General features: G+C 46.3%; 1 long non-coding RNA gene across 1 annotated transcript; it reads right to left on the bottom strand.

Moving 5' to 3' along the window:
- Positions 1-272: 272 nt before the first annotated feature.
- Positions 273-22,563, bottom strand: LOC146351504 (uncharacterized). Its single transcript, XR_014788904.1, has 4 exons — positions 22,411-22,563; positions 17,379-17,513; positions 16,297-16,490; positions 273-864 (listed from the first exon to the last, which is right to left on the bottom strand). It is a non-coding gene; the product is annotated as an uncharacterized LOC146351504 (long non-coding RNA).
- Between the last annotated feature and the right edge of the window lie 996 nt (positions 22,564-23,559).

Raw genomic sequence — 23,559 nt, 5'->3', positions numbered from 1 at the left:
ATCAGCCCTGCTTTTGTCTATGGAGGAAATTTGTGCAAATTAGGAAATCTGCACAAATTTGGGGAAACTTACGCAAATCTCCTGTTTGATTGCTGCTCAGTTTGCACAATTTCCTGTTCATGCACAGCAAGCAGCGTCACAAAGGCGAACAGGAATCGGGAGCAAGACAAGCAGCAAGATGATGTTCAGAGAACCCTGGCCATCTCAAACATTTCTCATTCACCCATCCCTAATTTTAAGAGGATTTAAATGTACATATATATTTTCCTTCTGAGCCCATGAAGAGATTTTGTTTAATTGTTTTATGTTGTTCCATGGACAGCCAAAATGCAAATACTTGATTTAGAAGTGTGATGAGTGTTTGGTGCTAACACATTTCACAAAATACGTTGGATGTATGTCTGAGAAGATCATAGAACAGTAGGGTTGGAAGGGGCCTACAAGACCATCAAGTCCAACCCCCTGCTCAGTGCAGGAATCCAAGTCAAAGCATCCCTGATAGATGGCTGTCCAGCCTCATCTTGAATGCCTCCAGTGTGGGAGAGCCCACTACCGCCCTAGGCAATTAGTTCCATTGTCGTACTGCTCTAAAAGTCAGGAAGTTTTTCCGGATGTTCAGCTGGAATCTGGTTTCCTGTAATTTGAGCCCATTATTCCATGTCCTGCACTCTGGGATGATCAAGAAGAGATCCTGGCCTTCCTCTCTGTGACAACCTTTCACGTACTTGAAGAGCGCTATCGTATGTCCCCTCAATCTTCTCTTCTTGATGGCTCATGATGAAGATGAAGATTAACAGTTTTAGGTCTGGTCAGTGCTGGGATGGGGGATGGGGGAACCCCATCAATGTTACCTTGAGTTCCACCCTGGAAGAAAGGCAGGATAAAAATGTATTAAATAAATACATAAATAATGCAAAGAAAGTTAAATGCATTTAAACCAAAGTGAAAACAATAAGATTTAAGCAATGCACTGCATGCTTAAATCCCATTGATTTCAAGAGATATTGTATGCTTTACTTTCTCTAGTCTGTGCCTCTTCTGTCTAGATGTAATTTGTCCTGTCAGACATGGGGTGATTATTGATGGATGGAAACAATATACTCTTCCTGGTTACTATGGCAACTCTCTTATCAGATTATTTGGTCATGCAGGGAATCAGATTTCCCAGTTTTACTAATCTTACTGGAAATGTTAAATTCCATGAGGTTCAGAGCAATGTCATGCTCTGGATTACCCCCCTTTTTTATTTTCACCTCAACCACAGTGACTTGGTATATTGGATATTATTGGCAAAAGGTCCCACTGTGAGAGGTAATTGCTGAAATACTGCACGTTTGGATGAGTTAAGAACTATTGAAGATTAGGACTTGGTTTAAAAAGATGCTCTATTTAATATTTCAAGAGATAACAAATAAAGACATGGGCTCACATATTAAGTGCTAAAATTTATGAGGCCATCTATCAGCACCACATACAAGGAATGTTCTGACATTTAACACACAAGGCCTATGGGACAAAATTCAGTGGATTTAAGAGAAAATTGCCTGAACTTGGGCTGAGGTCTTCAAAAGTTCTTTCATCAAGAAATGCTTTCCACATTGATATATATACCAATGAACTCCTGCATGTCTGCTACCAAACCGTAGTGTATGGTAGTAGATTCTGGAGTAAGTTGTAGGGCAGGTGGGCAGAAGACACACTGGCTGACCACTGGATTATTTGCGGTTAGCAAAGCTTCTGGCTCCCAAATGTTTACCAGCAGCAGCAAGAAGAAGTCTATCTTTACTTTAGTTTTCTAAACTAGGCCTTTAAAATCCCTGATCTGTGCTGACTCAGATAATGTAGATGTGTTTTGCGGGAGTCATTGTCAACTGAATTCTCCTTGTGGAGAGAGAGAGAGAGAGAGAGATCTGAAAATTAAAAAATAATAATAATACTAGCATGCCAAGAAGAAAGCTAGGCTAGAACTGTTCTCCTTGACATGCTCGATTCTAAGAGCAGGGATTATTTGTTTATTTTTAGGGGGAGAAGTATCATATTAGAGAAAATGTAGTGGCTGATAGGCAGAATGTACCACAACAATTAAAACCAATGGGTTGGATCCACTTAGTTAAACTTAGAGTAGGGAGTAGATCCATTGAAATCAAGTTAGGCATGACTAACTTGAATCCACCTGAATTCAATGGGTTTTGTCTAAATGTGGCTAAGTCTGGATCCAACCCAATATCTAGAAACTGGGTTGTTATTTACTAAAGCAATCCCAATTCAACTGGCATTGGCAGGACTAAGAATATTTTGCTTTACTGCAGGAAATGTTTCCACCAATCCCTAGTGAATAAATTGCCTGATCCAGACAATCTTTGTTCCCTGCATCCTTAACTGAATGCTGTAGTAGCCATTGCATAGGTTCTAGCCTTTGAAACTTTTGGCCTCTTCAGTGCTAGTTACTGACAATATATAAACATTATCAAAAGGATATGGCCTATCCAAGTGTAAAGGATGTGTGTGTTGTGAAACAAAACATGTGTTCTCTTTTTACTTTTTCCAGTTTTTTCAGTGTAACTGCTCTCAAAGTACATTTCCCTCAAGTGGCATTTAAATAGCTGCCAAATGACTGATAGTAATAAATGTGTATCACACTAGATATAATTGTGTAAATCTATGCTGCTGGGATTATTCAGCACTTTGAAACTAATACATCCTGCATGACTAATATTTCATGATGGAGGAGTTGTACAGAAGGCAAAACAGTGAATCCATCTCTTCTCTGATGCCTGCTAAAAGCAATTACTTCAAAAGTGTGTTATTTCCATAGCAGGTACACTCTACAAGAATATCAGCCTTTGATGTCCTCCACAGCCAAAACAAATATATTTAAGGATGCTTCAATGCTGGTCTGTCAGTCTCTGTGAAACAAGAAGCAGGTCTTGTACTCCTGCATGATATCCCTTTACTTTTCTGAGCTAAGGGCAAACACATACAGTATTATTATAGCACCATGGAAGATACTGCCCTATAATCCAATATGAATTTGGGTTTTCTGTGGAATGCATGTGGGCTTAGTGTGAAAGTCTGAAGTGGGTTTCTAAGCATGTTTAGTTAAGCATGGTTAGAATCCTCCATCTGATCAGGAACCCTTTGAAGAACGAATGGAAAGAAATGCTCTAATTTAAGCCATTAAGGGCACAATCCTATGCATGTTTAGACATAGAAAAGGCCTACAACTCCCAGCATTCCCCAGCCAGCAATGCGAGAAGGGGCAGGGGCTGGGTGGGCCCCTGGAAAACCCAGACGGGGGTGCATTCACACATCCCTAATTACTGTCCTAAGCTTACTTATGTCAACGTTAAGTTCTGTTAAATCTCTGATGTTTATTTCCATGTAATATGTTTAGCTCTGGATATATTAGTTACTACTAATGCTGGCTGGTTCATAGTATGGCTGATATAATCAATGGGTGCTCTATATTAAGCAAAAAAACCCACAAAAAACCCACATCCTTCCTGGAGCTTCCTGCTTTCGTTTTCTTAACTTTCTTTGCGAGATTAGGAAGGGCTTCTTTACATGGCAGCCACATTTTTTTGCGTCTGGGGAAAACATGAGATAGGCTGGGGAAAATTGCAGGAGGTGACTTTGACATTAACATCATCATGTAAAAAGCCTGCAAGCTTCCGAGAGACAGCCATCTCAATAGCAGGATAAAAACTCCATGTGATGAACCCCAATATCTCTTTACCTGTTGCTAAATACTCATGGTGAGTGAATTAATCATTGCATTATTTATTTAATATATTTATTCATGTATTACATTTCCATACCGCCCTATAGATGAAGCTCACTTTCTAGCTCTCACATGCTAGAAAGATCTAGCATGTGCTGTCAACATAATTAACTAATTGCTGACAACATTCAATAGATTGTCAGCCAGGGGTCAAAGCATGTTCCTTTAAGGCACACGATAATGCTGATAAAACAGAATGTGGTTTAGAATATTGATCAGTTTCAACAGGAAATAAATATAACCCATGGCATTTATTATACAGCACATTCCAAGTGACCAGTGTGCACATACATGATCTCAGAAGTCCTTCCAACAGCCCTGTAAGGTAGGCAAGGATTATTATACCTATACTGCAAAAACAGAATAATTAATTCATTTCTCATTAATGTGACTGATTGGCTGCTATGTCATTGTAAAGAGATGTGAGAGAAAGATGACAGTTCAAGCATACATACGTACACCCTTCCTAACATGGATTTTACTACGGTAAGGAACATTTTAGGGGCCGTGGTGATTTTGTGGTTAAGACGCTGAACTGCAGACTGGAAGGTTGGCAGGACAGCAGTTCGAGACCCGAGTACCGCGTGATGGAGTGAGCTCCCGTCTTCAGTCCCAGCTCCTGCCAACCTAGCAGTTCAAAAGCAAGAAATTGCAAGTAGATAAATAGGTACTGCTTTGGTGGGAAAGGTAACAGCGTTCCGTGCACCTTGGTGTTCAGTCATGCCGGCCACATGACCACGGAAGCATCTTCGGACAGCGCTTGTTCTTCGGCTTAGAAATGGAGATGAGCACCACACCCTAGAGTTGGACACAACTGGTTGGGGACACCTTTAGCTTTTTAAGGAACATTTCACTTCCCTTGACATTTTTCAACTCTGTTGTCTGAAGAGACAAAAGGGTGGGGAGCTCAGTGACAGCGCTTGCATGCAAAAGCTCCATCTCCAGCATTTCAGGTGAAGGGATCTGACACAACGAGATTCAGAAAGACTCCAAAGAGCTACCACCAATGAGTTCAGAATGCAAATTGTGGGCTAGCGCAAGGCAGCTTCATATTGTAGTGAATTCAGCCTTTCTGAGCACCATGATTGAGTGCCCACACATTGCAATGAAAGAACCTTAATGATCCTCAGTGACTGGAAGATGCCTCTCCTGATGGCCTGGTATTAGCGATATTATATAGATTTTAATCCTGATGGCCTCTCTTGATGGCCTGGTATTAGGGATGTATGGATTTTAATCCATTTCATCCATTTAAATCCATTCTGTCTGCATTTCACAGATTGTCAGGCGTCTTTCAGTATCATCTGCCCATTGACAGACTCATACACATTAAAGTCCATCCTGGAAGTTGAATCCACTCTCACAGACATTATAGGAGGCAACCTATGCTGGCTTATAGGCAACAACCTAACCTGAAGCAACTGTTTAACAAATGAGGACAAAACCTCATAACCGAGCTCAGAGCAAGCTACCAGACCTTGCAATAAACCTAAATGCTAGCAGTGCTCATTAATAAACACCAGTGATAATGTAAGTGGACCCAATGGGGCTATCCACCACATCCAGGGCAAATATGCCTGTGCATCATCAAATGTTTTCATTTGACCTCCTGCATCAAGTGCCCAAAAGCCACTTATGTCAGCCAGACAGGACTTTATTTAAGACAAAGATTAAATGGGCACAAATCGGACATCTCCCTGGACGTACCATTAAGGACCTCAGAGTGACAGACAGTTATAAAGAAATCGAAATCAGGGGCTTACTTGGAAGATGAGATTGCAAAACAAGACATGATAAGGAAATTTGATTGGATTAATCAGGGACTCAATAAGGACTATAGCTTCTATGCACATTATAAAGGCTCCTAGTGCATCTTGTGGCTTGTAACTGTTGCTTTAAGAGATTAGAGTGCTTCCTGCAGATCTACCTGTTTAAAGGCACAATCCTATGTATGTTTAGACAGAAAAAAAATCCTTCAATTCCCAGCATTCCCCAGCCAGCCATGTCTTTTCTGTCTAAACATGCATAGCCTTGCACCCTAACTGTCTTTTCAGACTCAAAGCATCCAGTTCCACTTATAGCATCTGATGAAGTCGGTTGTAACCCACAAAAACTCATGCGGATTTTTAAAAATATCTGAACAACTAAAACATTTAGTCTGGATATGTGCTACTCTTAACCCTTGAATTTGTAAACAGAAGGCTAACACAATTATACTATAATCAATCAGTCAATCACTCTATAGATCCAGTCCACAGACCTCACAAGGTTTTTGTACTAGGCGTGTTCTCCCCTTAATTAGCCGACCACATTAATTTTATTTTCTGAAAATAGGACACAGGCATCAGTCTTTAAGGAACTTATACTGGTCTGGAAGAATTCAACTGCCTGACTTGAATGGGCTGAGTTCAGCAGAAGTAGTTTTCTGAACTTTGAACTTACAGTTGGGCTTTTAAAACATTCTACCAACAGGGGCATCATTTACTTCAACAGGGCTGCCAACATGAATCTGGGAGAGTGATGTCCCACCTTTAAGAAGAGATGCTATAACTTTTTGAAATGCATGTGTTGGAATTTGTTAACCAAATGTTGGAGGGGGGAAGCCATCCTCTGACTATAGACAGATCCAGCTTGCTTTGAAAATTTTTGCAAAAATTCTCTGGGGATGTCAACAGTTGGGGAACATTTCCCTTCTGCAGCATTGCATTGCTTGTCTGCTCTTAAGCCTGTAAATAAATTAAGGCCTACCAGTCGGATCTCTTTCACAAGGTGGTTGTAAGGGGAAAAGGGCACCCTCAGCTCCTTGGAAGAAAGGATAGGGATTGAATAAATAAATGATGGAGAGAAGGGGAGACAGACATGCCAAGGAGGAAAACCCTCTACACTTATTTGTATCCCAATCTTCATCTAAAGAACTCAGGGCTCTTTACATGGAGATAACTTTATCCTCACAATTATGCTATGATACTGAATTGCCCAAGACCATTCATTTAGTTTCTTGCGTGAACAGGGATTGGAGACCTGGGTTTACCACATTTGGGCCTAGTACTCTAGACACTACCTGAGTGGTGAAGAACCTCTTTCAGCCCAAGGGCCAAATTCCATCTTGGAGAAGCTTCCAGGGGCCACATTCCAATGGTGGGCAGGACCAAAGGCAAAGGGGGTGGGGCCAAAACAAAAAACACCCAGCTGGCATATTTTAGTTTAGAGCTCTTACTGCCACCAACTAAGCCTCAGGAGAGGCATTTCAACCTCTTAGAATGGAGGAAAGGCTGCACAAAAGCCAGGAAACCGCCAAACAATTGGTAGTACAGAGGAAAGGGGTGTGGGTATTTCAGGAACCCTGCAGGGCTGGCTTGGGATCCCCAGGAAGGCCAGATTTCACACCCAGCCCTGAGCATCTATACCCCTAAGCTAGGGCTGTGCACTGCTTCGGCCTGAGGCCCAGGCCAAAACAAGCTGCTTCAGACCACTTCGGGCCCCTTCTGAGGTGAAGTGGAGGGGACACAAAGCAACCCAAAGCAGGCCAGGGCTTTCTGAAGTGTTTGTGCTTAGAAACTTCAGCACCCCTGGCTCCGTTGCGCCGGCACCTCCAGGTCCTTACCTGAGGTGCCTGTCGCCATTGCCATTGCCGCCACTGCCATTGCCACTGCCTCAGTCACCACTGTCGCCACCGCCACCTCCATTGCTGCTGTCACCGCTGCCTCCTCTGTCCCTGCCCTCACTGCCACCATTGTCACCACCGTCATCACCGCCACTGCATCTGCTGCCACCATCGCTGCTGCCCCCATCACCACTGTTGCTGCCTCCATCGCCGCTGTCGCTGCTGCCTCCATCACCATCACTGCTGCCTCCACTGCCGCTGTTGCTGCCGCTTCTGCCCTTTCAGCCACTGCCGCAAAAAAGCTTCCAAGTAGGATTGGGGGTCCCTGCACAGCCCATGGACCATGGAGGAATAAACATACCAGGGAATATGAAGAACTATATTCTTCCATTATGTGTGTGTGTGTGTGGGGGGGGGGGAGATTCTCTATCAATCCAGCTGTTTCCCTGATATGCTTATTCCTCATTTTGTCCATTCCCTGAGCATGTGCAGAGTGTGCTTTTTATTCAAACAAAGAGAAGCTTGCTAATCTTTCCCTTCATGCTGCATTTGTACAAGTGTGACTGCTTCAGAAAGAACTTTCCATTATACTGTCTCTTTTTCATGAGTTTCATAACTAGAGATGTATGAAAGTACTTAGTGGTGAGAGGCCAGCCCAAAGTCACCCAGTGAGATAACTAACAGGAGGTTTGGTAATGAGTTGGATGTGGGAATACAAAGCTGAGCTGGGGGCAAGTCGGGTGCTGACATGTGTAGGAGTAAGTTGCATTGAGCTCAATCAGACATACTTCTGAGTAGACATGCACAGAGTTGGTTCTCCTCTCCATTTTAGCCTCACAATGTCAACAACAACGCTGGATGTGGAACTAGAAAGCCTAGCAGGGGGAATAATACCTCATGCAGGGCTCCAGACTGGCTTGGTCATTTTAAAAGGTTTTTTCTTTCTTTAAAACAGCATTGCTTTAAACAAAGAGTGCATCTCTCAGGCACACCTAGGACAGCCTTCTTTTGGGAAGCCCCTAGGAGCAGGAAGTGTTTTGGCTGAAAGAAATTACTGCAGTCTCAGGGCAGGGGAAAAAATACGTAAATATCTACGAAAAATAATGATTCTTACAGAAGTTATGCAGACTCAGAGATGGCTGGGCGGTTGTCGCTACGGATTTATCTTCATAATTTTCAGAGCGGAAAAAAAAGAGGAGAATTCCAGGGGCTTGTGAAGGACGGAACAGAGCACTGGCTGCAAACTGTGGAAGTCAAGCGGAACTGAAGGTACACAATTCATACATCCCTAAGTATTCCTGCATATCGCCACTCTGAGCTCCTTCACATGGAGCTTTTATCCCGCTACTGAGATTGCTCACTTACAGAAGTTTCTGGGTCCTTTTCATGATGTCGTTAACCTCCAGGGTGCATCCAGAGGTATTTGCTGGTTATTTCATCTCAAAAAGATCCGGAAATAATGAACTATCTTTTTAATCATAATGTTACGCAATTAAAACAGCCACTAGATAGGGATGTATGAAAGTCACTTACCTTTTCGCAGGGGTGATTCGTGGTGGGGGGGAGGCATTTCGCTTCTCCCCCCAAAGTTCAGGCGAGGGCGGGGATGCGTCCCGCCTCGCCCGGCCAAACTTCAGGCTGGGGGGGAGGCGCCCCACCTCGCCTGGCTGAAATTCAGGCCGGCGAGAAGCGCCCCATCTCCCCGGCCACGAAAGAAAAAGTAAAAATAAAAAAAATCCCCATGATAGGCTACGTAACGATTAACGTAGCCTATCACGGCTAGATTTCCAAAGTCAGCCGTGATAGGCTACGTAAATCGTCACGTAGCCTATCACGGGTGACTTTGGGGGGAAAAAAAAGCACGTACGCAAATGGCGGCAGCCCATGGGCGCTGCCATTTGCATTCCTTATTTTGGCACATCTAGTCTACATAAAGAATTACGTAGACTACGGCAACAATAAGGGAACGCTATTTGCGTTGCCCTTATTTTCGCCGTAGTCTACTTAAATCTTTACATAGACTACCACTGTCCAAATAAGGAACACAAATGGCGGCGCCCGTGGGGCGCCGCCATTTGCATATGCGCTTTTTTTTCCCAAAGTCATCCGTGATAGGCTACGTGACGATTTACGTAGCCTAACACGGCTGACTTTGTAAATCTAGCCTTCATAGGCTACGTAAATCGTCACATAGCCTATCATGGGGGGTTTTTGTTTTGTTTTTTACTTTTTTATTTTGTAATAGCGGCGGCGGCAGCCGGTCGGGAGACCGGACGCCACCCCTGCCCCCGACGAAACACCGCCAAAACGCCGCCGGGTCCCGCCGCCGAGAGGGACATTCGCCAAAGGTAAGTCCCATCCCGGGGGGGGCGGGGGGTGGAGAATTTCCCCAACACTTTCGGGGGGCCGAATGCCTCGGCGCTCAGCCTCCTGAAGATTCGTGGAGAAATTCTCCACCATCCCTACCACTAGATGGCACTGGTTCATTCTATGGAACCTTGAAAATTAAAAGCTTCTCCTCTCAGCAATCACATGGTCACTGTCTGGGAGCCAATGGTAAATGTGGAAAGGCTCCAGAACGGGATAACGGTTCCCTCTTTAGTGTAAGGACAGCCTGTGTGCGCACTGTGGTGGAAAATAGGGTGTAAAGTAGGGCATCTCATTTGTATCCCACCATTCCTCCATTCCTTTAAAAGAGGCATTAATTAGGCCACTCCTAAAAAATAGCCTAACCTGGACCTGAAGAATGTTAACAACAATAGTCCAGTGGCCAACATCCCCTTCCTGGACAAAGTGCTTGAGCGGATAGTTGCAGGACAACTCCAGTCACTCTTCAATGAAACTGATTATCTAGATACATTTCAGTCAGGCTTCAGGCCTGGTTTTGGAATGGAAACTGCCTTGGTCGCCCTGTGGGATGACCTCTGCCAGGAGAGGGACAGGTGGAATGCAACCCTGTTGATTCTCCTGGACCTCTCAGCGGCTTTCAATATCATTGACCATGGTATCCTTCTGGATAGGTTATCTGGGTTGGGAGTTGGAGGCACTATTTGCGTTGCCCTTATTTTCGCCGTAGTCTACGTAAAGATTTACGTAGACTACAGCGACCAAATAAGGAACGTGAATGGCGGCTCCCTATGGGGGCCGCCATTTGCGTACGCGCTTTTTTTTTTTTAAAGTCACCCGTGATAGGCTACGTGACGATTTACGTAGCCTATCATGGCTGACTTTGCAGATCTAGCCGTGATAGGCTACGTTAATCGTCACGTAGCCTATCACGGGGGCGTTGTTTTTTTTTAACTTTTTATTTCATGGCCGGGCGAGGCGAGGTACCTCCTCCCCGGCTTGCATTTCGGCCAGGAGAGGCAGGAAGCCTCCCCCCCCCCCCAGCCTGAACTTTGGGGGGAGAGCAGCAAAGCGCCTCCCCCCCACCGCGAAAAGCTGCGAGACCAGGTAAGTGGCTTTCGTGCACTCCTAGATGAGAGCCAATAAACTGAAACTCAATCCAGACAAGATGGTGATACTGTTAGTGGGTGGATCATCTGCCCAGCTAGGGGAATCATAGTGTCAGGGTGAAAACTGAGGCCAGAGAGCCCCAGAGCAGTTCTGATTCTGAGGAGGAACAGCAATCTGTGGGATTGGAGCCAGCTCATTCCTCACAGGCTCAGCACCTGGCAGAGATCCCTCCTCCCAGCATTCCAGAGATACTTAGTGACCCGGGTAGTAAGGGAGTGCAGGAGGGGGGCTTCTTAGATGCTTGACACAGACGCAAAGAGCAAAGAGCGATGGAGGGCATGGAAAGGAGGCGTAGCACCCGTTTGGCGCGCAAGCAACGGCTGCCTCCCATGGACCCAGGGGAAAGAGGGAGGATCTCTCCCTAGCCCAGAAGTTCTGGGTCTTCAAGTGACTCCCTTTCAAATGGGGATCAACTGCTTGCCTGAAGCTTAGGCCACGCTCCTGTCCCTTGCTCTAGCCGCTGGTGATTAGCATCTGAAAAAGTCATTAAGCTGTAATGGGATTAAAGCTTTGAAAAGAATTCCCTTTTGTCTGTGTCTTGAGTTGGCTATTGGGATCTACTGGGGGAGGCCGCCAAGGCATTCCTGACACATAGAATCATAGAATCATAGAATAGTAGGGTTGGAAGGGGCAAGGTCATTGAGTCCAACCCCCTGCTCAATGCAGGAATCCAAGTCAGAGCATCTCTGGGATGCTCTGACTTGGGATGTTCAACCTGTTCTGGAGTGGGTTGACCTCCCCACAAAGGATCAGGTTCATAGTTTGGGGGTGCTTGTGAACCCAGAACTGTCACTTGAGGCACAGATGAACTCAGTGACACAGAGCAGTTTTTATCAGCTTAGGCTGGTATATCAACTACACCCTTATCAGGACAGAGATAGCCTAGCTGCAGTTATCCATGCTCTGATAACCTCTCATCTGGATTATTACAATGCATTATACATGGGGCTGCCTTTGAAAACAGTCCGGAAACATCAGTTAGTCGAAGGTAGGGCAGCAAGATTGTTAACAGGGACTGGCCAATGAGATCACATTATGCCAGTACTTTTCCAGCTGCACTGGCTGCCAGTCCATTTCCAGACCTGATTCAAAGTGCTGGTATTAATATTCAAAGCCCAGACCCTAAACAGTTTGGAGCCAGGTTATCTGAAGGATCGCCTCCTCCCATGTGTGCCTGCCCAGACCCTAAGATCATCTTCAGGGGGTCCTTCTCCATGAGCCCCTGCCAAAGGAAGTGAGGAAGGTGGCTACCAGGAAGAGGTAGGGGTGGATGAAAGTCACTTACCTTTCGTCGAAGCTTGTTCGCGGTGGGAGGGAGGCGCTTCGCTGCTCCCCGCACGAAGTTCAGGCCGGGGGGGGAGGCTTCCTGCCTCGCCCGGCCGAAATTCAGGCTGGGGGAGAGGCTTCCCGCCTCGCCCGGCCACAAACTCGAAAGTTTTTTTTAAAAAAAAAATAATGCCCCCGTGATAGGCTACGTGACGATTAACGTAGCCTATCATGGCTAGATCTGCAAAGTCAGCTGTGATAGGCTATATAAATCGTCACGTAGCCTATCACAGGTGACTTAAAAAAAAAAAAAAGCGCGTACGCTAATGGCGGCCCCCATAGGGAGCCGCCATTCGCGTTCCTTATTTGGTCGCTGTAGTTTACGTAAATCTTTACGTAGACTACAGCAACCAAATAAGGAATGGGAATGGCGGCTCCCTATGGGGGCCGCCCTTATCCGTACGCGCTTTTTTTTTTTTTAAAGTCACCCGTGATAGGCTACGTGACGATTTACGTAGCCTATCACGGCTGACTTTGCAAATCTAGCTGTGATAGGCTACGTTAATCGTCATGTAGCCTATCACGGGGGCGTTTTGTTTTCTTTTTCTTTTATTGGAATGGCGGCGGCGGCAGCCAGTCGAAAGACCAGCTGCCGCTCCCGCCCCGCACGAACACCCGCCGAACTGCCGGCCGGACCCGCCGCCGGGAGGGACATTGGGCGAAGGTAAGTCCCATCCCGGGGGGGGTGCGGGGGGCGGGGGGGTGCGGAGGATTTCTCCCCGAAACCTGTTCGGGGGGCCGAACACGTTGGCGCTCGGCCCCCCGAAGTTTTGGGGAGAAATTCTCCGCCATCCCTAGGGATGGCGGAGAATTTCTCCCCGAAACTTCGGGGGGCCGAGCGCCAACGTGTTCGGCCCCCCGAACAAGTTTTGGGGAGAAATCCTCCGCACCCCCCCTGCACCCCGCACCCCCCCCCGGGACGGGACTTACCTTCCCTGAATGTCCCTCCCGGCGGCGGGTCCGGCTAGCGGTTCGTCCGGTGTTCGAGCGGGGTGGGAGCGGCAGCCAGTCTTTCGACCAGCTGCCGCCCCCGCCATTGCAATCAAAGAAAAAAAAAAACCGTCCCCTGATAGGCTACGTGACAATTCACGTAGCCTATCACGGCTAGATTTGCAAAGTCAGCCGTGATAGGCTACGTGAATCGTCACGTAGCCTATCACGGGTGACTTTAAAAAAAAAAAAAAAGCGCGTACGCGAATGGCGGCCCCCATAGGGAGCCGCCATTCCCGTTCCTTATTTGGTCGCTGTAGTCTACGTAAATGTTTACGTAGACTACGGCGAAAATAAGGGCAACGCTATTTGCGTTGCCCTTATTTTTGCCGTAGTCTACGTAAACATTTACGTAGACTACAGCGACCAAATAAGGAATGCGAATGGCGGCTCCCTATGGGGGCCGCCATTCGCGTACGCGCTTTTTTTTTTTTTAAAGTCACCCGTGATAGGCTACGTGACGATTCACGTAGCCTATCACGGCTGACTTTCCAGATCTAGCCATGATAGGCTACGTTAATCGTCACGTAGCCTATCAGGGGACTTTTTTTTTTTTTACTTTCGTGTTCGCGGCCGGGCGAGGCGGGAAGCCTCCTCCCCGGCCTGAATTTCGGCCGGGCGAGGCGGGAAGCCTCCCCCCCCCGGCCTGAACTTCGTGGGGGGAGCAGCGAAGCGCTCCCCCCCACCGCGAACAAGCTGCGAGAAAAGGTAAGTGACTTTCGTCCACCCCTAGCCATCCCTAGGAAGAGGGCCTTTTCTGCTGTGGCACCCCAGCTGTGGAATGAGCTCCCTAGAGACGTTCATCTGGTGCCTATGTTGTAATTCTTCCGGCACCTAGGGATGTCAGAGAAATCCGCTGCGGATTCAAATGAGGCCAGATTCTTTGGAATCCGGCCTCAGGAATCCACAGATTGGGACCACTTACCTCCACTCCAGGAGGACTGGAGGCAGAACGGCACTCGGCTGCTTCTTGCCAGCCAGAGCCGTTCACCTCCTCCCTGTACCTGCTGATTGCCATGTCTTTAAAAAAAAAGAAAAGGCGATCGGGAGGACGTTCCCATAGACTTAGACACAAATAGAGTCATGAATCTTGCATCTAAGTCTATGTGTCCATTGGCTTATATGCAAGATTCACAGCTCTATTTTGCATATAAGTCTATGTTCACATCCTGCCAAACGCCATTCTTTATTTAAAAAAAATAAAAAATAGTGATCAGCAGGATGTGCCCATAGACTTAGATGCAAAATAGAGCCATGAATCTTGCGTGTAAGCCTATGGACACATAGACTTAGATGCAAGATTCATGAGTCTATTTGTGTCTACGTCTATGGGCACATCCTCCCAATCACTTTTTTTTTTTTTTTTTTAAGACATGGCAATTGGCAGGGACAGGGAGGAGGCCAATGGCTCTGGCTGGCAGGAGGGAAGGCAAGTGGCCCCCAAGCCAGTACCCCCCCCCAGAATCCAAGTGGAGCGCAGCCGCTCTGGAGGAACAGATCACACACACACACCACGGATTCCCCACCGGAACAGACAGTGGGGAATCCATACACCCCTACCGACACCAGGTGAAGACCTTTTTATTCTCCCAGTATTTTAGCATTTTAGCTTCCTAGACTTTTAACTCCGGTGTTTTAAATCTGTATTTTAAATCTTGGCATTGCTGCTAGGTTTTATTCTGGCTGTACCATTATATTGTGGTTTTAAGCTTTCATATTTTATATTGTTCTATGCTGCACTTTATGGTTTTAGTTTTTGTGAACTGCCCAGACAGCTTGGTCTAGTGGGAGGTACAGAAATAAATAAATAAATAAATAAATAAATAAATAAAATGGCTGTGACTTTTGAAAAGGATGTAAAACTCAACATGTAGGTCTTAAAATACATAACTGGAAACTGATGATGCAATTTTGGTCTATGGGCATTGAATGTCAATGTCCTATTCGTACATATGTCTTATTAACATGACATGGATGTCCAGTTCAACAGATGCACCAAGAGATGGGATAGGAGACACAACTTTGTTCACCCACCTGGTTCAGGGAGAAAATTTAGCTGAAGCTATTGTCTCATTTGGGCCAATGTGTTAAACTGTTCTGATCCATTTTTCTTCTGAACTTTTATTAATTTATTTGATTTGTACCCACCTTTCTACCAAGAAAACAGAACTTTTAGACAGCTCTACCTGTGTGATTCTAATAACTCAGCCTCAGTTAAGGTCTGTGTAGTTTCTTTCTTCCTTGTCTTTCCATTCTTCCAATTTTCCAATTCTCTCCATTCATTTATTTAGTTCTTCCTCATTGTTTTCCATCCACAGTCATTTGTCGTTTCCTATCGCAACCTTCTAATCTAATCTTGCATGAGACTGTTGGTTCAGAAGAATAGCTTTCCTTTCCAATCTCATTTATCATTGTACCACATGGCACTGTTACCTGATTACCTGGGAAAGATTCAGGTTTACACCTTATTGTTAAAAAATATCAGCTATGAACTTCTGCCATTCCTTGCACTGCACTTAAAATGAAACTACATCTCTAAGTTCATGGAATTTGTCATCCCCTGCAGTTTTGATATGACTGGACAGTCTTCATCACATATTGGTCACTGGCATTTGCACTATTCCCAAGGATTTTTCTAACAAAATGTTCCTGATAAAGGATATAACAGTTCATTTTCATCCATGTTGCAGTCTTGTGCATATTTTATCAACTGGAATATCATGTGTGTAGGCTTTGGATGTGGTCAGGGAGCAGAGCTGGATGGGGCGGAGGGGATATAAAAAGGACTTTGTTGTGAGGAAGCTGTCTTGAGCCAGGGAGAAGTCTCGATCAGTTTAAGCCTCCAATCAGACAAGCAAGGAGATCCTACAATGGTAACTGGGCTCCTGTTCTGAATTGCTTTGTTGCATAACAATGAAATAAGAAGGTTAGTCTTTGTGTTCATTTGTTTTGGTTGTAATCCTGTGCAGATTTACCTAGGTTCAGGCCCCATTGAACATAGTGGGACTCACTTTTGAGTAAACGTACATACTAGGATTAAAAACATTTTCAAAGGAGCAAAAAGTTTTTGTGAAGTTACCATGTGTGGGATGTGGGGTTCTGCTTATCTTAGTTATAAGGTGGCCAAGGGCTGTGTACGAGTATCCCATCTTCCATCGTACAATAATCTCTTCACAGCTTCCCATGCTTCCATTAAAGTCCAGCGGAAGACATCATAAGGTAAAGCCTCCCAAGGGAATTTTTCAGTTCAGGAAGTGAGGGCATCCAGGGAAGCTGCAGAGTGAAGGAGCGATGTGTAAAGAAAAACCTACAAAGCATTCTCAGCCACCTTGTAATGATAAGGTAAATGCAAAAACACCACCAAAGAATTTCCAAAGTATCCTGAGAATGAGGCAGGACAATGGAAGCCTCTTCTGTGGTGGAAGAAAACTTTCAGAACCATGGCGGTCAAATTTCAGTGCAGGACAACTTCAAACAATAGCTGTTTCTAAAAGTCCTGAAATACATTCAGCTCACCACTAGTGGTGAGTGCATGTTTCATGCTAGCAAGAGAACAGCATCCAAGAGAGGGCTTTGCCCTTCTGCTGAGCCTCGTATCATCTCCCACCTATCATGGTGATTTCAGGGAAAGTCAGATGCTTGCTACTTTCCAGATGCCTACTAAATCAGAAAAAGGGGTGGGAGAACCCCACTCTTCTACAGGCTCAGCAGAAGGCTATAGACCCTGCCTGACATCAATCTGAATCTCAAGAGAGAAATCGTAGAGCAACCCCACTTCTTTTCAAGGGTCTCTACTGTTAGCACAGTACTGAGGAGAGTCCATGCATTTTTCCAGGCACAGAAGAAATGCATAGTGCTCCTCTGCCAGATTCCGGCTGAACATCAGGAAAAACTTCCTGACTGTTAGAGCAATACGACAATGGAACCAATGACCTAGGGAGGTGGTGGGCTCTCCCACACTGGAGGTGTTCAAGACAAGGCTGGACACCCACCTGTCAGGGATGCTTTGACTTATATTCCTGCATTGAGCAGGGGGTTGGACTCGATGGTCTTGTAGGCCCCTTCCAACCCTACTACTCTATGATTCCTCCTGATATCACATGAAATTTTGAAGATGCTTGCCAGCTTTTATTTATTTTATTCATTTCATTTATATCCTACCTTTCTTCCATCGTGGAACTCAAGGTGGTTACATATGGTGCCCAGGTGGTCTCCCCTCCCAGCACTGACCAGACTCAGACCTGCTTGGCTTCAGCAAGGTGGCTGCCTCATGTGCCTTCAGACCATGCCTGCTTTCTGTGTGAGAAAGAACTTTCACAAAGTTCTCCATATTCAAGACAAAAGGAACCTGAGGTTTGGTTTGGTTTTTTAATTAATGTGGGAGAAACCAAAATGGACAGATTTGTCCACCCAGGCCCAGGGCTTTAAGTGCCTAGCTCTAAAATGTCTGGGTTTGAACTCCAGGGTATTCATCCATATTAGTGCTTAATTAGACTTGCCACCTGATCCCCCCCCCCACCCCTGACAAACTCCTTGTCTTGAACAGCTATAGAACAGGCAGGTACATCATAGCCCTCTCTATGCTGACATTAGCTATTGAATTTAGCTGGTGCAGATGAATGAGAATTTCATTTTAGTTCATTTTCGATAAGAACTTACCAAAATTCAAAAATTATTTGGAGTAGAAAGAACTTGGAGATTTTAAAAATTCCAAGGTGGGACAAAGCAAACCTGACAAATTCCTTCATTCATTGTCTCGAAGCAAGCTGAGGGAGAATAGACACTGGCGTGCACAGTCCTGGCTTCTCACATTACTGTGGCAACATAGGGAAGACGGAAGAGCCACACTGCTGCAACTCCCACATAGCATGTGCAATGTAAGTTGGGCCCAAACTGTTAAGTTTTTGTGAGGTTTTGTTGTTCATTTCTTGGGGGGAGGGGTACTACAAGTTTGTATAGTACAAATTAAATTTCAGTGAATAGATTTATAAACTGAAGAGCTCCACTAGTCACTTGTTTTTCATTAAATCCTTGATAGTTCCCAAATACTGCCCTTGGACTAAAACTTGTCATCTCCTCTCCTCTCCTCTTCTCTCCGTCTCTCTCTCTGTCTCTCTCCCTGTTGCACAGTGTCTCACTCAGAGAGAACCAGTTTGAAAAATTAATGCTTCCGTTTCCTGCTTGCTCTTTGGAGCTACAGAGGAAACAAAGTCATCTTTTTTATTATTTACTGCTACCTTTAATTTTTGATGATAGCCAAAATAAAACGTGTTGCATAAAAGTACCAAAAATGCATTATGTAATGAGGAAGCTAATAATAATAAATGAGCCTGACATGAGACAGCCAAAGCCACATATAAATGTACCGGCACACTTGGTCTTGTAAAACGAATCCTGTGACCTTGTAGCTACTGTGCTTATCGAGCAAATTACTGAAGCAGTAAATGCAAATTAACAGATTATACAATAAGCAGTCAGTTACTCAAGGAAAAATTGTGATTGCCATCTCAAGTGCCCTAACTTTTTTCTACAACAACTAAGGGCACAATCCTATGCATGTTTAGACAGAGAAAAGGCCTACAACTCCCAGCATGCCCCAGCCAGCCATGGCTGGAGCATGCTGGGAGCTGTAGGCCGTTTCTCTGTCTAAACATGTGTGGGATTGTGCCTTAAGGATGGGAACCACTGTGGGATCCACTGTGGTGTAGTGGATAGAGTGAAGAGCTACACAGTGAATACCCAGGAGTTCAAACCCAGACATTTAAGAGCTTGGGCTTTCCCTCTGGGCAGTCATATATATTTAACCCAGAGGGGGAAGAAAAGTGAATAGGCAGTGGGGATAGATGTGAGGAGAACACAGGCCCAGGGAAGGGCCCCAGTGAAGTCATTTTGCCCTAGGTCCCCCCAAAATCTGGACCTGGTACTGGTAGGATTCAATGCAACATTTATCTCTTTAAAAAGTGCTTCCACAAGAAGGACCATATTATGGAATATGTTATGTCAGAACTGAATATTCATGTGTATAGGGAGAGGCAGCCCCAATCCCAAGGAGACACCTCCCTCTGCTATGATGGACCAATCTCTTTCTCCTGAGATGAGACATAGGCAAAAAGTCTCCCTCCCTTCCAGTGTGGACAGGGGCAGAGGTTCTGCCAGAGTTCTCCTCAAATCTAGGGATGTATGAAAGGCACTTACCTTTCCGTGGATTATGTTGATGGTGGGGGGGAGGCATTCCGTCCCTCCCCCTGGAATCCTCATCAGGGGGGGAGGCTCTCCGTGCCTCCCCCCCGGAATCGTGGCCGGCTGGCTCCGCTCCGCAGGGATTCTGCGGAGCCGCCGGCCGGCTCCACCAGCAGCCGGACATCCGGCTGCTGGCTAGGAGGGGGACACAAATGGCGGCGGCCGTAGCTGCTGCTGTTTGCGTCCCTGCAGTCAGCCGTGATAGGCTACGTAAATGTTTACGTAGCCTATCACATCTGACTTTAAAACAACAACAACAACACGCGTACGCAAATGGTGGCGGCCGTGGCCACCACCATTTGCGTATGCGCGTTGTTGGGGTTTTTTTTTAAGTCGGACGTGATAGGCTATGTAAACATTTACGTAGCCTATCACATTTTTTTTTAAACCTAGCCATGATAGGCTACATAAATCTTTATGTAGCCTATCACATCTTTTTTTTTTTTTTTTAACTGGAAATGGCGGCGGCGGCAGCCAGTCAGAAGACCGGCCGCCGCAGCCACCGCTGCAGCTGCCGCCGCCCGAAAGATCCGCCCCAGGTAAATCTCGTACCAGGGGGCAGGGGGGCAGGCTGTTCCGCCACTGATTTTGGGGGGCCGAATGCACTGGCATTCGGCCTCCCCGAGATCCGTGGCAGAATTCTCTGACATCCCTACTCACATCAGACAATCAGGACATGCACCCAAAAATTCCTGCTAGGTCCCAAGGTGATCATCTAGTCTATGGGTACAGAACCCAAAGGCCAAATTCCAATTTTGAGAAGCTCTTGGGGGGTGCATTCCAGTGGTGGGTGGGGCCAAAGGAAAAAGGGGCAGGGGCAGAACCAAAAAAATACTGCTCATTTTAGCTTAAAGCTTTAGAAGAGGCATTTCAACCTTTCATGATGGGGAAAAAGCTGCACAAATGCCAGGGAATGAACAAATGCTCAGTGTTTGGGGGAAAGAGGTGGCACCAGGGGAAGGGGCCAAATCCAAAGGGCTGGATTTGGCCCCCGGGCCTGAGCTTCTGCTCCCCTGACCTATTCCGACCATGCAACTGGGCAGGGAGGGCAGCAGCCTGAAACTGCTGAGCACTGGGGAGTGTCATCCCCTTTCATGAGCACTGTTACTGCGCATATGCAGACTGATCCTCCCTAGTCTTGTGCTTCTTCCCAGCATGGGTGAAGAAAAGCCACCATGCCCCCTGTGTGGATGGGTGGGGAGGGGAACTGATATAATGAAGAGAGAAGTATGGAAGGGAGCAGCACAATCCAATTTATGAACAAGAATGATAGGTGGAGGAACAGGAGCCTAAGAGGTGACCAGCATCTGTGTGAAGTCCATCATATCTGAGACTGGGTCTATCTGCACAGCAGAATGTGATGGCAGAATGCTAAGGCGATACTGACAGGTGAGGGATTCCACTTTTAAATGCATCAAAAGGAACAAAACAACTCTCTGCCCATTAGGAGCTAGCTCAGTACCTCAGCACTGCAGGGCTGGTTGTCTGTTTGCAGAGAGTCTCAAAGGAGGGAACATTTGGAATGATAACTTCCCGAGCTGCAATCTGAAGAGATGCAGCTCAGCCTGCTGTCTCATTCCGTGCTGCGAGTCTCTAGACCACATCTGAATTTACTTCCTCTTGCTCTTGCCCTGTCGCTTTCTTTTTGTCCTTCTCCACCTCAATGCTTATTAGAGCTTCCCTAGCCAAAAGTGCTTTTTGGAGCCACAATTGCCACTGCAGGCACACCGCCTCCTCCTGTGGCGGTCAATTTGACAGAAAATAGGAGACAGGCAACCTTTCTCTTGTCCAAACAGGATGCTAGGGATGCCAGAGAAATCCACAATGGAACCAAATGAGTTTGGATTTTCATGATCCAACCTGCAGCTTCCACAGCAGATTGGCTTGCCCCTGTCAGGCAGATTCCAAGGACTTGTGGACCACTTTTCTAACTTTTATCGTCAGAAATTTTATCATCAGAAAATATACATTAAAAAAAAATGGCCAAAATTGTGCATTTCCCTTATAGGCTAAACTGGGAAAATGTGCATTTGGGAGAAATTTGCACATGTCTGGATGTGCAAAATTGCGCAAATGTGAATTTGCATGAATTTAGAAATAGAAAAAAATCCGATTCCAGTGATGGGCAGATGGGGCGTACAGATTCCCCACCGTCTGTTCTGGTGAGGAATCCATGGGGGGGAGGTGATCGGTTTCTCCCCCCCCACCCCGAATCCTCCAGAGCAGTTCCACTCTGCTCAGATTCTGGTGGGGGGGGACTGGCTTGGGGGCACTTACCTTCCCTCCTGCCAGCCAGAGCCATTCGCCTCCTCCCTATCCCTGCCAATTGCTTTAAAAAAAAATGTCTTAAAAAAAAAAATGGTGATCGGGAGGGTGTGCCCATAGACTTATTCGCAAATAGGGTCATGAATCTTGCATATACGTCTATGTGTCCATAGGTTTATAAGCAAGATTCATGACTCTATTTGCGTATAAGTCTATGGGCACATCCTGCTGATCGCATGTACCCATAGACTTATATGCAAAATAGAATCTTGTGTATAAGCCTACAGACACATAGACTTTTAAGCACGATTCATGACTCTATTTGCTTATAAGTCTATGGGCACATCCTCCCAATTGCCTTTAAAAAAAAAAAGAAAAAAGACATTATTTTTAAAGGCAATCAGCAGGGACATGGAGGAGATGAACGGCTTTGGCTGGAAGAAGCAGCCGAGTGCCATTCTGTCGCCAGTCCTCCTGGAGCAGAGGTAAGTGGTCTCAATCCACTGAGGGTTCCTAAGGCTGGATTCCAAAGAATCCAGCCTTATTTGAATCCTCAGCAGATTTCTCTGACATCCCTATGGGCAGACGATAGAACAAAAGGTTCCTGACAATCTGTGAAACACAGACAGAATGGATTTTACACAATCTGTACATCCCTAGAGGCTAGGAGTGCACGAAAGCCACTTACCTGGTCTCGCAGCTTTTCGCGGTGGGGGGGAGGCGCTTCGCTGCTCTCCCTGCAAAGTTCAGGCCGGGGGGGAGGCTTCCCGCCTCGCCCGGCCGAAATTCAGGCCAGGGGGGAGGCTTCCCACCTCGCTTGGCCGAAATTCAGGCCGGGGAGGAGGCGCCTCGCCTCACCCGGCCACGAAATAAAAAGTAAAAAAAAAACGCCCCCGTGATAGGCAACGTGACGATTAATGTAGTCTATCAAGGCTAGATCTGCAAAGTCAGCCGTGATAGGCTACGTAAATCGTCACGTAGCCTATCACGGGTGACTTTAAAAAAAAAAAAAAGCGCGTACATAAATGGCGGCCCCCATAGGGAGCCACCATTCGTGTTCCTTATTTGGTCGCTGTAGTCTACGTAAATCTTTACGTAGACTACGGCGAAAATAAGGGCAACGCAAATAGTGTTGCCCTTATTTTCGCTGTAGTCTACGTAATCTTTATGTAGACTACAGCAACCAAATAAGGAACGTGAATGGCAGCTCGCTATGGGGGCCACCATTAGCCGTATGCGCTTTTTTTTTTTAAGTCACCCGTGATAGGCTACGTGAGAATTTAAGTAGCCTATCATGGCTGACTTTGCAAATCTAGCCGTGGTAGGCTACGTTAATTGTCACGTAGCCTATCACGGGGGCGTTTTGTTTTTTTTTACTTTTATTGGAATGGCGGCGGCGGCAGCCGGTCAAAAGACCGGCTGCCGCTCCCGCCCCTGACAAAGACCCGACGAACCGCCGCCGGGACCCGCCGCCAGGAGGGACATTTGGGAAAGTTACGTCCCGTCCCGGGGGGGCTACGGGGGTTGGGGTTGTGTGGAGTATTTCTCCCCGAAACTACTTCAGGGGGCCGAACACGTTGGCGCTCAGCCCCCCGAAGTTTCGGGGAGAAATTCTCCGCCATCCCTACTAGAGGCTGCTGATCCAACCACTTGTTAGGTGAGAGAAAGAGAAAACTGGGTTGTTCCATTTAGGGATGTCAGAGAATTCCGCAACGGATCTCGGTGAGGCCGAATGCCAGTGCATTTGGCCCCCTGAAATCTGTCACACAACGAAGCCCCCACCCCCCCAACCCAAGAAAGACACACGGGACGAAGTCCCTGCCGCCCCCACCCCACG

Source organism: Heloderma suspectum, chromosome 3 (assembly GCF_057233095.1).
Source record: "Heloderma suspectum isolate Gila_16-S chromosome 3, 16-S_ref, whole genome shotgun sequence".
Classification (NCBI taxonomy): Eukaryota; Metazoa; Chordata; class Lepidosauria; order Squamata; family Helodermatidae; genus Heloderma; species Heloderma suspectum.
This window is presented reverse-complemented; position numbering and strand designations above follow the sequence as displayed.